At 38.6% G+C, this 14,804-nt stretch overlaps 3 long non-coding RNA genes across 5 annotated transcripts; 2 read left to right on the top strand and 1 right to left on the bottom strand.

Moving 5' to 3' along the window:
* The first annotated feature begins 1,312 nt into the window (after nucleotides 1-1,312).
* Nucleotides 1,313-3,973, top strand: LOC138954396 (uncharacterized). The gene is made up of 3 exons (XR_011451814.1): nucleotides 1,313-1,903; nucleotides 2,449-2,624; nucleotides 3,325-3,973. It is a non-coding gene; the product is annotated as an uncharacterized lncRNA (long non-coding RNA).
* Nucleotides 3,974-6,471: 2,498 nt separating this feature from the next.
* Nucleotides 6,472-11,635, top strand: LOC138954397 (uncharacterized). Of its 3 annotated transcripts, XR_011451817.1 has the most exons (4): nucleotides 6,472-7,574; nucleotides 7,737-7,822; nucleotides 8,461-8,539; nucleotides 11,498-11,635. It is a non-coding gene; the product is annotated as an uncharacterized lncRNA (long non-coding RNA). The 3 variants fall into 3 exon arrangements; XR_011451815.1 differs by lacking the exon at nucleotides 6,472-7,574 and having other exon boundaries at nucleotides 7,635-7,822; XR_011451816.1 differs by lacking the exons at nucleotides 6,472-7,574; nucleotides 11,498-11,635 and adding an exon at nucleotides 10,353-10,535 and having other exon boundaries at nucleotides 7,635-7,822.
* On the bottom strand, nucleotides 11,224-14,795 carry LOC138954398 (uncharacterized). The gene is made up of 2 exons (XR_011451818.1): nucleotides 14,282-14,795; nucleotides 11,224-13,670 (listed from the first exon to the last, which is right to left on the bottom strand). It is a non-coding gene; the product is annotated as an uncharacterized lncRNA (long non-coding RNA).
* Between the last annotated feature and the right edge of the window lie 9 nt (nucleotides 14,796-14,804).

Here is a 14,804-nt window from a genome sequence, read left to right as displayed (position 1 = left end):
AATGGCACAGATCTCTGGGCACGACAAACCCCTGTCGTCGGATTGCTTGCACCCATCGCGTCCTTCGCTGTTGCGCCTTCGCAATTGCACCCATCGGAAAGCCATACAATGACAAATTCTGTCCACCGTATTTCTCTGTCTTCATTGATTCCACTGTTGCACTTGCAGTTGTAAACACAACAGTTTGTCTCGTCGTCTCCGCACTTTACTTTGCACCAAGCCTCGTTGTCGATTTTTCCTTTTGCCCCTTAGTTCCGGTAGATCTGACAATAAACTTCACAGCGCATGCGCCAAAATTTAAGTGAAAAAGGTCTATTCCAAAGATCGCTTTTGTGATGAAAAGAATTTGTTTTAGAGTTTGCTGTCCAGAAACCCGTCAAAAAAGAAAGGAAAATGTGTGTGAAAGAAAACAAAACAGGAGCAGAGTGATACGATAGGAATACAGAGACATATTTCTTGGGACTTGACCCTTGCAGGTAGGTGGACTGAAAGTAGTGTGTGAACAGAACAGAACCAATTCGAGACTTCGCTCCGTCGGGCTTCAATTAACTTTTGTCGGGCGTCAATCCCCGATGAAGACCTCGAAGTTTCAAATGGAAGCATGTTAATGTGTAATTGTAATTCAATCAAGTTTGCGTTTTAATGAAACAGATCCTGTGATTGGTCAGAATGCCCCAACTCATTAAAAATTACAGGTCATTAATTGTCGATAACCACTCGCTAAAAAATCCATTAACAACCTGCTGGCGAGGCGCATGGATACAGCCTCAACTAGTCTCGGTTAGCTTTGAGGGTCATTTTACAAGTAGGAAATATGAAGGCCAACAAAATACCGAGACCATAAGGTATGCGAAGTGATGACGTCGAATATGTGACGTAAGTTGATGCATGAATTCTTCCGGACTACGTCAGTCAATTCCAAAGATCGCTTTTGTGATGAAAGAATTTGTTTTAGAGTTTGCTGTCCATAAACCCGTCAAAAAAGAAGGGAAAATGTGTGTGAAAGAAAACAAAACAGGAGCAGAGTGATACGATAGGAATACAGAGACATATTTCTTGGGACTTGACCCTTGCAGGTAGGTGGACTGAAAGTAGTGTGTGAACAGAACAGAACCAATTCTGTCTGTTTGCAACCGCATGAAAGCAGGAAAGAGATCGTCATCAGATTGAATTACAATAACATTAACATGCTTCCATTTGAAACTTCTCGATCTTCATCGCGGATTGACGCCCTCCCAAAGTCTAATTGAAGCCCTCCGTCGCTTCGCTCCGTCGGGCTTCAATTAGCTTTTGTCGGGCGTCTTTAGACCTTTTTCGTATAACCTTTGCCCCCAGCGTTTCGACCAATCAGATTTTAGGGCACGGCAGCCTCTCTCTGATAACCGGAAATAAGGGGCAGTCTGAAATACCTCTTTCACTGTCGGGGCTCGAAGTACTATTGCCAGAGGATTACTTTGAGAAATTCTGCAAGAAAACGGATTATCTTGTTCAAAATCATGAACTAAAAGTCAAGGACATGCATGAAGGTATGGTTTGAAACGGCTATTGGTGGTATATGGACGAAAGACTTGGCGAACTTCCCCTACATAAGCGAAGCAGAGGTGATCGACCACAGATCTACAGATCTCTGGATCAACTTTCTTACTGATACTACTGCGTCGACGTTCGACAAGTTATACGACGCATCCAGCGCAAAGAATGCAAAACCTCGGGGTAAACGATAGACATACTGTGTGCATAAAATGTCTTTCTGCATGGCACAACAGCTAGTAAGCAACTGTGGTGATCAGACTCAGAGCGAGTGTGCTGACGTCAATGAAGCAGACTCGCAACGAAGTGTATGCTGTTGTGGGGGGACGCTGACCGGACAGGCACTTGGAGCCTACTGCGAGTGTATTGCTGGGTAAGTGTTGTTGGCCTTGTATGTTTTGTGGGATTAACTTGATGGCTGCGTTACTTGGTATCTTACACAATCAGTTTTCATACTCAGTCATATAATGCATGGCACACAAAGTGACAAACACACACAGAGATTCATAATTCTCTACTGAAAATGTCTGCATGCAAAAGCTGTCATTTTTGACAAAGTTATGAGCAGCATGTTAATGTAATTTAAATCAGTATCTCCAGGAGACCATGCCATGTTGGCTAGGCATGTTCAATAGAATACCAGGTACCTGAGTGCGGAGTTTTATTTAATGTGTACGTACACATGTGTTTGTGAATCCTCTTGTCAATGAAGGTTATCACTGCAGTAAGATCAAATTCCATTCTGAGCCGGTATATATTTTATATAGATCTATATAAAATATATCTATATCAACAGCATGCGCTTACAAGCTCTCTGTAGGAATTCCTAGGAAAGATAAAGTTAATTGTTATTAGCAGGCTAAGGAAAATCAAGATGACACAAACAGAATTTGAATGTGTGTTGTTGTTTTTACCCAGAAAGGACAGTCTTGCAACCATGTGGCCGCCACACTTTTTGCTGCTTCACACTACATGGCTGAAGGAATCGACACTGTGCCAGCAGACAAAACTTGTACACACTACAAATGTATGTGGAAGGGGCATGCTGCCATGAAAACTGCACCAGCTGCTCTCGATGACATACAAATTGTTAAGTGTGATCTATTTTTTTCAGAACATAAGTCTCAAAGTTAAAATATAGAGCTTGTTAACTACAACAGCTACAAGACTGGGGAAAGAGAAACAGTGATATTTATAAAGTGCATTATCAACAAACTATGCATTTTACATTTAGTCAAGAGACCAGGGCGGTGGTGTATGTTTGTGTGTAGAGCAATTTCTGGAAAACTACAACATTATGTTTAGGTTAAAAACAAACCAGCCCTGAAACAGTGAAAGTGGCAAGTATTTTACTCGCCATAGTTAGTAGAAGCATGCAACTGGTGAGTAGAAGTGTTCATCTACTCGCCAAATGCGAGTGAAGATGCTGAATCAAATTGTTGGTTTGGTTCGTAAAATTTGCTCTCTGGCTGGTACGTTTTCAGAATCACTAGCCAGAGGCTAGTGCATAATTTTTTGACTTTCAGGGCTACAAGCTTAGAAAGTTAAACAGATTTGTTTTAAACACAGGGAAGCGTGATTTCCTGTGGGACAGTTTTGCTACTGCGCTATGCTGGGTTGCCATTTACCTTATTCGACGTGGATGCTGGTTTTCAGCTAAGCATTGTCCTTGTGAAATGTACTGCGTTCAGTATCGTTATACATGTTTGACAGACTGGCGCAACTTGTTTTAGCATTTGTACCCAGCATAAGATTTGCTTTAGTGTCAAGTAAAAAAAATAATTTCATTTTCAGGTATGCTTCAAGACAAGACAAGTTTCCCCGGACGACTCTTCAAGGCCTCAATTTTGATCAAGAAGTCCGGATGCAAGGAAGCGCGACTAAGAGATCTTCAACAACCGGTACCAACCGTTTGAAGGCTGTATATAGTTATGATATACTGAACTAGGGTTTTCAAGGTGTGATATTTTTTTCCAATACCAGTTAATTAAGTTGGTAGCAACAGTTAACTGTTCTGTCAAGTGAAAAATGTATGTAGTTTCAATATGGACAGATAAAATCAGTACTTTGTTTACAGCGAGGGAGGGTACGTAGTGCTGTCACCTCTGTGTGTGAGTTCAGGTTTAATTTTTTAAATGCCTGCAGTTAAGACAGAAGATTGTGGAAGCTGATAAGAACTTGTGTCAGAGGATAGTAAGAAGTGGTTCGGCTTCGTACGGACTATACCATCATCCATGACTTGTGTGTATTATTCGGAGAACGTATCAGAGCCGAGGACATGTGTTGTGAACAGCGATTCTCAGTGATGAAAGTGTAGTGTGTGTAATGCCGGACTGTATTCTTCTTCAACTTCGGAATGGCAAGGAGGTATTTTGTGAGATGTTTTATGATTTGATATCCATGTACTGATGATTTCATTCAATAGCGAAATGTTTGAAATGTTCATTCGTTTTGTGCCATGTTTGTTGTTCAAGAGCGTGTTGTCACCATCCCTTATGAATATGGACGTGTGTGAATGTTGGTGCAGACATGAGCGTTTGAGCGAGTGAATTTAGAAGCCCTGTGCATGAAAGTCATTACCGGACAACCAAATCAGCAAACATAGAAATTCCTTGTCATACACATCGATCTGATCAAGGTAATAATGTTAGCACTTTTTTTCCAATTCATTTCACAGTTATTTGTTATTTTTTGGAGGAAATTATAATGCAATTCACCTATTTTAAAAAACATGATTCCAATTGTCTCCCTTGAACAAATTTGTTTGTACAAAATTTGTTACTTACTTTTTTTTTTCAAGGCTATATCAAGGAAAATTCTTTTTGAACTGATTGTGGGACCGTGCACAAGCTGACAGACTTGAACTCAAAAGTTGCAGAAAATTCTTGGCTGCGACTTTTGAGTTCAAGCCGATCAGTTTGTGCACAGTCCCAAGATTTGTCTATATTTATTTATCACTTAAAATAAAATACAGTTTTTCTTTTAATTAAACTGTAGATATGTCAAAGACTGTTTTGAATAATTTTGGGGGGGTAATTTTCTTTAAGAAATAACTCAAGTGAATGCACAAATTGTGTACTAAAGTGTCGGAACAAGGGAGACAATTTGAAGCCATTTTAAAAAACAAAGCAGTATATTGCATAATAATATCCTTCAATTATAACAAGAAATAAGGAATAAACGTCTCTTGACATGTTGTCTACCTAATTATCTTGATCGCATTTATTTAAAGTGGGAATCGTTATGTTCGTAAGCTCACATACAATCATTGATGAAACAAACTCAGACCAGACCAGAGATTTGATAGATAATGGGCCCTTTATTCTATACAGTACCAGAGTAAATTATATAAACCATTACATGACAAAATAAGCTTCTTGCTCTTTGGAGTGATGTGAACCAGTAATGTAGACCTGCCTTTTTTTACGAAGTAGGTACATGCATACCGAAAGATCACCATATGTGTGAAACCATACTGCAGTGTCATTTTTCAGTAGAGAATCAACAGAAAAAGAGCGTATGTTCTCCTTCACCTTCATGTTGTCTTTCTTCAAGCCAGAAACATCTTCAGTCAGACGATTAATCACAGAGGCCTGTTATGTAATTGTCATCTGCAGCTCTGCCAACTTGAGGTAGTCTGTGTTCCAATAACAATACCCTCACATGTAGTCGTGTCCCTCTTTGCAAAGGCATGATCTGGCCCTGGTCCTAAGCTCTCACTAGATGCGGAGGGCAAAGGAATGGCTGCTTCTGTAAATACAAAATCAAATGTATACATTAGCAATATAATTAGCATCAATGATCTTGTTATCAGATTACACATGCATCACACTCACAGCATTTAAGCATGAAAATACCTGAGGGAAATAACTCCTGAAATTGAAAAAAACTTAGGGGTGCGGGAGATGCTCCCCGGAAATTATTTTGGAGTGTTCTATGCAAAATCAAAATTGTAGAAATCTAGTGCTATTTTTGTTGTTGCATCAATTCAATGGTACATTTCTGGGAATAAAAAAAATTATTCAGCATGAGCTTTATCGATGTCTTGAAAACTGCATCACTATCTGTATCAAGTAACCTCCTTAATCTTCTCGATTCAAGAGTCGGTTGATTCAGAGATACTGTAGCAACAGATCTCTGGTTGATTGCATGCACGCGGCTTGTCGACATATGTCTAGATCTTGTTTGTTTGTTTTCTAAAATCTTGCAATTGTTTCGTGACCCTTCTTATGCATCCGTTTTGGGCTGCCGATTCATTTTAAATTTCTTATACACTGATGTAGGAAGACAATTTGAAGTCAGCAGATCATAAATTGATAAAAACAAACAAAGCTTACTTGGCTCTGAGTCTCTTCCAGATCCGATGATATTTTCAGCGTTGACACTGGGGGGTGGAAGCAAAACCGCTTGCTTGTCGTCGGTCTTCACTGAGCGGACAAAGTCACGTCTCCGACCAGTACCTTGTCCTTCTGCTAGAGTCACTTGTTCTTGATGTTCTCTCAAATCCAAGATTAAGGGTGGGTACGAAGTCAAAGGAGTTGGCATCGTTGATAGCCGTGCCATTGCCAGACACGAAGTGACGCGAGCAGACTTTTCAATGGCACGACAAACCCCTGTCGTCGGATTGCTTGCACCCATCGCGTCCTTCGCTGTTGCGCCTTCGCAATTGCACCCATCGGAAAGCCATACAATGACAAATTCTGTCCACCGTATTTCTCTTTCTTCATTGATTCCACTGTTGCACTTGCAGACTTTGTAAACACAACAGTTTGTCTCGTCGTCTCCGCACTTTACTTTGCACCAAGCCTCGTTGTCGATTTTTCCTTTTGCCCCTTTGTTCCGGTAGATCTGACAATAAACTTCACAGCGCATGCGCCAAAATTTAAGTGAAAAAGGTCTATCCCCGATGACGACCTCGGAGTTTCAAATGGAAGCATGTTAAAGTGTAACTAAACAAGCAAAAAGGAAAAACGTCGTTCAGCAACCTTTACACTTTGATATGAAGAAGGGCCTCATATACTGTCGAACTGCGAAAAAAAATTTTTTTTTCTCTCACTCGGACACTGTTTGACGGACATGTGAAGTGCGCGCCAGGAACGACAATCTTCTTAGTTTACCTGATTAATGCCCTTAATTTTTGGTTCTGGTACTTTCAGTTCCGGCTGTTGTCATCAATTTACCAAAATAAAAGATCAAACGGAGTTTTCGATTTTTATTTCATGGTTCAGAAAAATATTGCTTATTTTCTGAAGTCAACCGTTTTAGCGAATCTTTCTTTGATTCTTAAAAGTCATTTCAGATTTTTGAAAAATAGTTAACGGTTAGTAATTACCAATACATCGTAAACAAACATATCGATTGGTTTTGGTAAGAAGACACAAGTGCGATGAATGTGGTACCAGTATTTTTGTGGTAAGTAAGGATGCATTTCTTTGCTGTAAGCACATTTACAATGCACATTTAATCTGTTTAGCAACATAAACGAAAGCATGGTACAGTGCCGCTTGTTTGTGGTCTATCTTTTCGCGGCAGATGCGTAACAATTAGGGTCTCAGTTGGAAAAAGCTGCTCGGAACCAGAGCAGATTTGGCTTGGGTTCTTTGAGTGTGAATGATCGACGAGTGGCTTGACATTTTTAACGAATCATTACTGTAGTCTACTTGAAACCATCATCTGTTTCTGAATTTGTCATCAGTTATGATTGAGCAGTCTCATAGGAATCGTCCATAAAATGTTAAACCGAAAAAGGGCAGACGATTCTGAATCACACAGGCTGGTGTACAAAATCAGATCTAAAACGATATTTTGAACTGCGACGTCTGCGTAAATGCCCTGTAACAAAATACCTTGTCCTGGTCATGTGTATACACATCAGCTTCTATTGGGAAGATCAGTATTTTATATTAATCACAAATACAAGATTAGAAATAGTTCTGAAGATCGCCAGCTTTGATTTCAGTTTCAGCGGCAAACTAGCAGATCTGTCCAAACCGGCATCGTTTCATGGTTGAAACTTGAATAATCCCAAATAGATCTGAGTGGGGGTAAGTTTTATAGTATTTAATTTTTTTACGGCAGTTTTATTTAAAGATAGTGTAGTGGATGTCTCTGGTGAAGACTACAGTTATATGAATTTTTTTGTTGTAATATTAAAATGATTGTTCTTTATTTACACAATTGAATAATTTGTATTTATTTGTTTGCAGATGACGGCATACTGAGTGCTCCAAGAACATACGCCTGCTGGCATTTTGTGTCTTTTCTGAAGACGTCGAGGCAAGCAGAAGTCACGGTCCTGGCCACACACACACAATGACATGAACAAGAAATGATATTTTTTCATGGGCATATCCAGTATTAAAACTTTATTACCATGCAAACGCAACGATAAGAATTTAGAGAAGGTCATCGGTCACACACACACACACACACACTGGGCGGATCCGGCCTTTGTATTCTAAGTGACGATTTTGGAAAGAAGTTGGCTAATTAGTTTGCTCAGGTTGCGCCAGATCTATCAGTTGTCCTTGTTGTGATTCAAATTTTTCTTCTTAATATAATTATTTACTTTTTTGGAAGGTGTATTAGGGGATGTTTCTTGGCTCGGATTGATCCATTTTCCTTGTTTTTATCAACATTTGTCGGACCCCCCCCCCCCCCCCCCCCCCCCCCAAGGAGGTTGAACGCTTCGCGTCTTCAACTAAACGCTTCGCGTCGTCAAATTGTCCCTGAAAGAAATTTGGAATCTCCCCCTTAAAAATGATGTGATCCGCCCCTGCACACACACAAATAGAGAAGTAATAAATGGATACAGTTTTTCTTTATTTAAATTACAATCAGATGTGGTCGTAGAACAGGCACTGTAAACAAACCCTAGCATGATATACCACTTGTGTGATGTTTCGGTCAATATCTTTATTTTCCTTTCAGAAATACATTGGCGTTTTGAATGTCAAGGGAAGTGATACAAATGCTGCAGCGGGCTATCAAGAACGCGAAGGCAAACAAGGTAAATACCTACTTCTGACATTAGTTTACTTATTAACTCTTTCTATACTGGCCATTATCTCCCCAGTCACTCCCCAGAAACTGGCCATTTGCATGGGTTTGCAAAAAATTCTCAAAAATAAACAAAACAAGATGCAGCCTTCAAACTCATAGGTTTTATTGTGAATATATTGCTAAAACATATGCCAAAGTTTGGTTTCATTGTTGTGAAAAAAAATAAAAATATGATGTCCAGAATTTATGGGTATATTTTACGCAATACGAACAAGGGGGTATGTATTTTGACTTAGAAGCATTTTTTCTTATGAAGGCTCTGTTTGCAACAAAACTGTTTCTGTTTACTTGTATGAAGATTGTGCTTACACAAAAACATAACAAATACAAACTGATTTTCCATTTGGTGGTCATGTAAGCATTGTGAACATGTCCGAAAAATCTGATCACACACCATGTGGTCGACATGCAGACCTGAACGGCCAGTGTATGGTGGCAGAGTTGGAAAATAGGAAAAGATGCCAATCCTTCATCAAAAACCGAAGAAAATCGTCATTGTAATAAGTTTGCTTTATTCTAAATCAAACGACTAGGATAGATGACAGACACAACGACAAACACATTCAATTCTATGTAAAACATACACAATGCTCACGTTAACAAGCTGGCCATAACAATGTGCCCATCGTGCATGAAGTGTGGCTTTGGTCGGATCAGTAGCCGTGCTTTGTCTGCGATACTAAACATGAAATTTTGTTAAAGCGACGATTTAGCAATGTTGTTGTTGCTGCTGCTGCTGTCTGTTCTTGTCACGACATCTCGTTTTTTTCCCTCCTGATTCTGAGAAGAAGCTGTTTAATTGTGATATCAGGCCCAGGAACCCCTGATTTTCACTTGGAGCATTCTCAAAGAAACTTAGCGTATGTTAAGAAAAATGAGTGTTCTCCACACTTTGTCTTTTGTTGTTCGTTGTCGTTGCATGTCTACCGTTCCACAGCCACCTACTATAGCTGATGGGGTCTATGTCGACCAAAAGAATGGGATTCACTGTAGGTCGAGTTCCTGTAGGTGGATTCTCTGTATACCTAAGACTTTAAAATTGGCAATCTTGTATACAGGGAATACCACAGGGTGTAGTTCCTGTAGCGTTTTGCTAATATCAATGAAAGTCACGTGATGCTTAGCGACATCGTTAGAATTTGATGTTTTTCGATCTTTTTTTTTATATTTCTTAGAAATTCGAGTATGGTTTGCAAGTTTTATTGAAAAACTGCACCCTGTGGGATTCCCTGTATACTAGATTGCCAATTTTAAAGTCTTAGGTATACAGGGAATCCACCTACAGGAACTCGACCTACAGACATAGACCCCATCAGCCCTACTATAAGTGCAAGTGTTAAATGACGTATTCAGGCATGAAAATTCTCCGTATTTTCCGTATTTCTGAAAAGAATAAACCGTATTTTTTTTTATTTTCCGTATTTTTCCTTTTTTAAAAATTTTTTAAAATTTTTTTAAATTTTTTTAATTTTTTAATTTTTTTTAAATTTTTTTATTTATTTATTTATTTTTTTTCCTAGTCATAGTTATAGTAAAATAGTTTTGGGGCCATGTTTGAATCCAATTTTAAGGCTCAGATAGCCCCAGATTGCACCAAATTGCACCCTTGAAAAAAAAAAATTCCGGGGGGGGGCATGCCCCCGGACCCCCCTAGAAGTCTTGGCGCTTCGCGCCTGCGAAACTTGGCGCTACGCGCCGGCGAAACTTGGCGCTATGCGCCTTCGAATTTTGTTTTCAGTATTTTTTTTTTTTTTTTTCAGTTTTCATGCCTGGTATTTCCACAAAAGACTGCTTTCAGAGAATCAGGTGATGCCAATGACAGGTAAGGACATGTGGTAATACATACTACGTTTTGGAACCAGGGAAAATGCAGCACAAATTATTTATCAACCAAATTGATTGACTTGTGCACCACGACAAAAGTTTTCTTTGATCCATAAAAGGTCTTTTGCCAGAAAAATTGCTCTGAACATCAAGTACCCTGCAAGGTGTCACACATTTACATTATTGAAATAAAAAGAAAACACACCAGTAACCAGGTTAGGTACTTAATATCTATAATCAATATCTCGGCACGTTACTGCCTTCTTCGGGATGGTAAGCTGAACATTATTGAACAAAATAATCGGTTTAGATTGTATACTTTGATTCCTGAACGAAGAAGCAGAGGTACTGCATACAACTAGGACTGTAATATCAGCTTTTGCCTGAAACACACACACATACACTTATAAAATTAATGCAATGTCATTGTATGAAGCCAGAACAATCACTAACTTACATAGTTGGTCACACAATTACCCATCACTGAACAATAAATCGAAGTCGGGTGGATTCAATGACTAAAGCAGTAAAGGCTTTGAAAAAACCCTCATCACAAAACATCCCCCCCCCCCCCCCCAAAAAAAAAAAAACTAAATAAATAAATGAAATAAAACAGGTTGTGTATATAGCGCAGTAAACACCATGCAGGTACAAGCAAAGATTTGACAGTGATTATCCTTGTTTTATATAGCACACATTTTCTAGTTTTGATCTCTCTCTCTCTCTCTCTCTCTCTCTCTCTCTCTCTCTCTCTCTCTCTCTCTCTCTCTCTCTCTCTCTCTCTCTCTCTCTCTCTCTCTCTCTCTCTCTCTCTCTCTCTCTCTCTCTCTCTCTCTCTCTCTCTCTCTCTCTCTCTCTCTGGAAAGTAATTTATTGACCTGTGGGTTATTTGCGTTTGTATACACATTGGTGATTCGTAAACTATGTTGAAAGAGATTGTCAAACAATATTATATGGGGTGTCTTAAAAAAAATTGTATATCAACAAAATCTGTCATTATTATCAGGCACACGGTTTTAACAAAGCTATGTCACGGAATGCAACATAAGTGGCTTAAAAAGTCGTGTTTTTGTGTGTGCAGGATATTCGCTAGGACAGGACCTCAAGCTGAACCAGCACAACAGCGATGCATTCTTCCATGGCTTCCACAAAAGTCTTTCACCTATAGCGGGCATTGCATACAGATAAATTCTTTAGACCAATTATACCTCTGTTCCCATGTTAAACATGGAATAATTCTGGACAAATGCGAGGACGTTAGCTTTTTTTTATTTTATTTTTTTTATCATTTTACTTATCATTAAAACTTGTTTAGATTTCGATTCGTAAACCATTTACAGTAATCCTTTGTTTTTTAACTTTGTTCATCTTACCACAGTCACTTCGTTGTTTAGATTTATCATTAAATTTTTTACCATTATGCAGGAAAAATGTAGAATAAAACCAGGAGAGCTTTCGGTAGAAGATATTTCCTGTGTCAAAAGTTAATGCTTATTCTGATTGATGGGTGCTCCAAACTAAGTTATTTTGACTGCCTTATTCGAATTCATTTCCAAGACAGGGCTGAGAAGTGGAGAAGCTTAGGAGAATATCGTAAAAATTGTCTGGGTGTTTATGCAAAACTTTCGAATATGTCAGATTTTACTTTAGAGATTTTAAATACTGTTAACTGACAGAAATGCTATAACTTCTACACCAATTGACTGGATAACTTCATATTCAGCATACTTAAACTTGATTTTATGCATGTGCAGTTCACAAAGTGGCAAATTTTTAGGTTGAATTATCTAACTTTTGCATCACCAATGACACCAACGCTTTCGTGTCTGAGGATTGCCCTGAACCTAGCTGTAACTGCATGCTTTCTTCAGGTCATCGATAGCCTGGGGGTTGAAGGGGATGTTTTTACATACTCAGACAATCAAAATAATCAAAAAGGTAAAAGCCTGAAGGGTTTAAATTAGGTAAAAATGGCTACCGCTCAATGTCAAAACTCGTTCTGTTTAGTCGACCCCCGAATTTGGAGAAAAAAATTAAAATTGCACAAAAGTCAGACCATTCAATTTACAAAATTGCCACTTACTGGAAAGGCAGAACATAAACTGAAGATAATGAATACCATATATAAAATAATTGGTTCAACAGATGCAGAAGTAATTTGTATGGTTGTGGGTGTCCTTTTTAGGGGGGTCAACCCTGTAGAAGAGACGATTTTCTTTAATTATCAATCCGTAATATATTGTTTGTTATGCATACAAGATTAACATTGACAAATACTTCAAGACTCCTCATTGATCTTAAGAAATGTTGTGGTTTTTTTTTGTTACTGACTGATTCACTTTCTATTCACTTTACTCTACATAAGTCACGACAAGAAAAGCAAGGGAGGTAATTTCTTCGGAAGAGGTAATTCTCTCCCCTCAGAACGATTGTTGTAGTTTGTTTGATTTTGTTCCCTTCTAATAAGTATTATTTAAAATAGATCTTTACATCTTGATGTGAAAGGCGCAGTACCCCCCTCCCCCCAGGATGTTAAATTCTAGGTTGTGTCCATGTAAAATCCTGATCCTAGTCAAGATCCGAGTTGGTTTTTCATGCAACTGTGCCTCTTTATGCCACTCAATTAGACATACTTTGCAATCCATAATTGCACGAAACTAAGTACAGGAAATACGTTGTTGTCGTGTTTTTAATATTACATAATGAAATAAAAAATGTCACAACTGGTTTCGTGTTGGGCTTTCTCTCTCTGTCTGAATCTCATAATTACTTACTTCTGAGGCCTGAAATGTGTTGCAGGCATTGTTCAGCTTACATTTATTGTTACAATTTTTGTGGATATGTTATTAAGTGTGTCTGTGTTTCTATCATTCGTTATCAGTGTGGTTAAAAAAAAAAGCACACGTCAAAGTAATTTACCCTTCATCATTATCAAAACATGCAGATACAGGTAATAAATATTTGTGATACTTTAAACAAATACAATGTTTGTTTGTTGCGTTTTTTCTTTTTTTCAGAGCAAACACACATCGTATTTGTTCAAACGTGTATATTCTGCACTTTCTAATACCCTGCATGGATCTCCAAATCAAGAATAATGAAAAGGCGTCTAATAGCCCTGCAGCACTCACACGAACATGATAGAAGCTTGCATGCATGCACCCAGGCTCGCTGTCTTCGGCTAAAAGAGCTTCCGTTGGATCTTCGCTCAGACAAATGTAGCTGTCTTGTCCACTTGCTCCTGTCGCATAGATCTGCAATGTGCAACATCGTCTTTGATTAATAAGTCTGAGGCACAGACAAACACACACGCGCGCACATTTGCGAGAGAATGCACGTCAGTCTATTCAATCAAACAGTATAAAAACATACCACAGACGTGGTGGTGGGAACTGGACATTCGCCGTATAACAAAATCAAGAGATTCATTTGTGTGTGTATGTTTAATCAAAAGTTCATCTTGCGCACATTCAGTCTATATTGTAACAGGACCCATCCCGTAAAAACTTCGAACAGATCTATTAAATTCTGAAATCCTTGACAAGTTTTTTTTCAATCATCTGTATCTGACCGAAGTAAAAAAATCAAAAAATCAGCCAGTACACGCATCTACCCCCTTACACGACAATACATATGTGGCGAAAAAAGGAATCGAGAGGGGGGGAACAAGGAATAAATTAGATCCAGAAATAATTCCACTTCATCATTCCAAAATTCAAGTGTGAAGTGATCAGATACTGTGGTAAAGATACGTGCTTAGTATCACAAATGAAAATACAAGCCCTAGGGATTTAAATCAAGGAAAAAATTAAAGTTAAGGAAAGATCAACAGAAATGTCGAGAACATGTAAAATATTGTACTTACAATCTGTTTCAGCATGCTCTTCGAATAATAATCTCCCAGTCAGCCTCGTGCTTACGACTTCGACAGGATGTTGCCTCTCACGCTGAGCCAGTACATTTGGAGTGAATTCAAAGGCCAGAGATGCAGTACAAGCACATTAGTTAGATCCAATTCATTTACATTGCTACCTTGCCCAATTTATGGCTATTTCTGTTGGTAACATCACACATGTGGCAAGCAGTGCTTGTTGCCGACTCTGCTGGGACAGGCAGCAGACGATTTTATTTAGGAACCAAATTCTGATTGGTTAAAACATAAAACCGGAACTCAAAGTACCACTTGTTCTTTGGAAGTATCAAATCAAGAACAGATAAGCAGGTAAATCTGAAATGGGTTCAGCACTTTTAAAAAATCGTAGTAAATCAGAAAACACAGTAAACGTTGGAAAAATCGTCCAGTATCGCTTCTACAGGTCTATACTTGGACAAAACATAAAGCAATTCAGTAAAGCTGACACTTCAAAATGTCTGTTTAGTTACACTTT

This window comes from Littorina saxatilis, unplaced genomic scaffold (assembly GCF_037325665.1).
Source record: "Littorina saxatilis isolate snail1 unplaced genomic scaffold, US_GU_Lsax_2.0 scaffold_1242, whole genome shotgun sequence".
NCBI classification, from domain to species: domain Eukaryota; kingdom Metazoa; phylum Mollusca; class Gastropoda; order Littorinimorpha; family Littorinidae; genus Littorina; species Littorina saxatilis.
The sequence above is the reverse complement of the archived record's forward strand: the minus strand, read 5'-3'. Positions and strand labels throughout refer to the sequence as shown.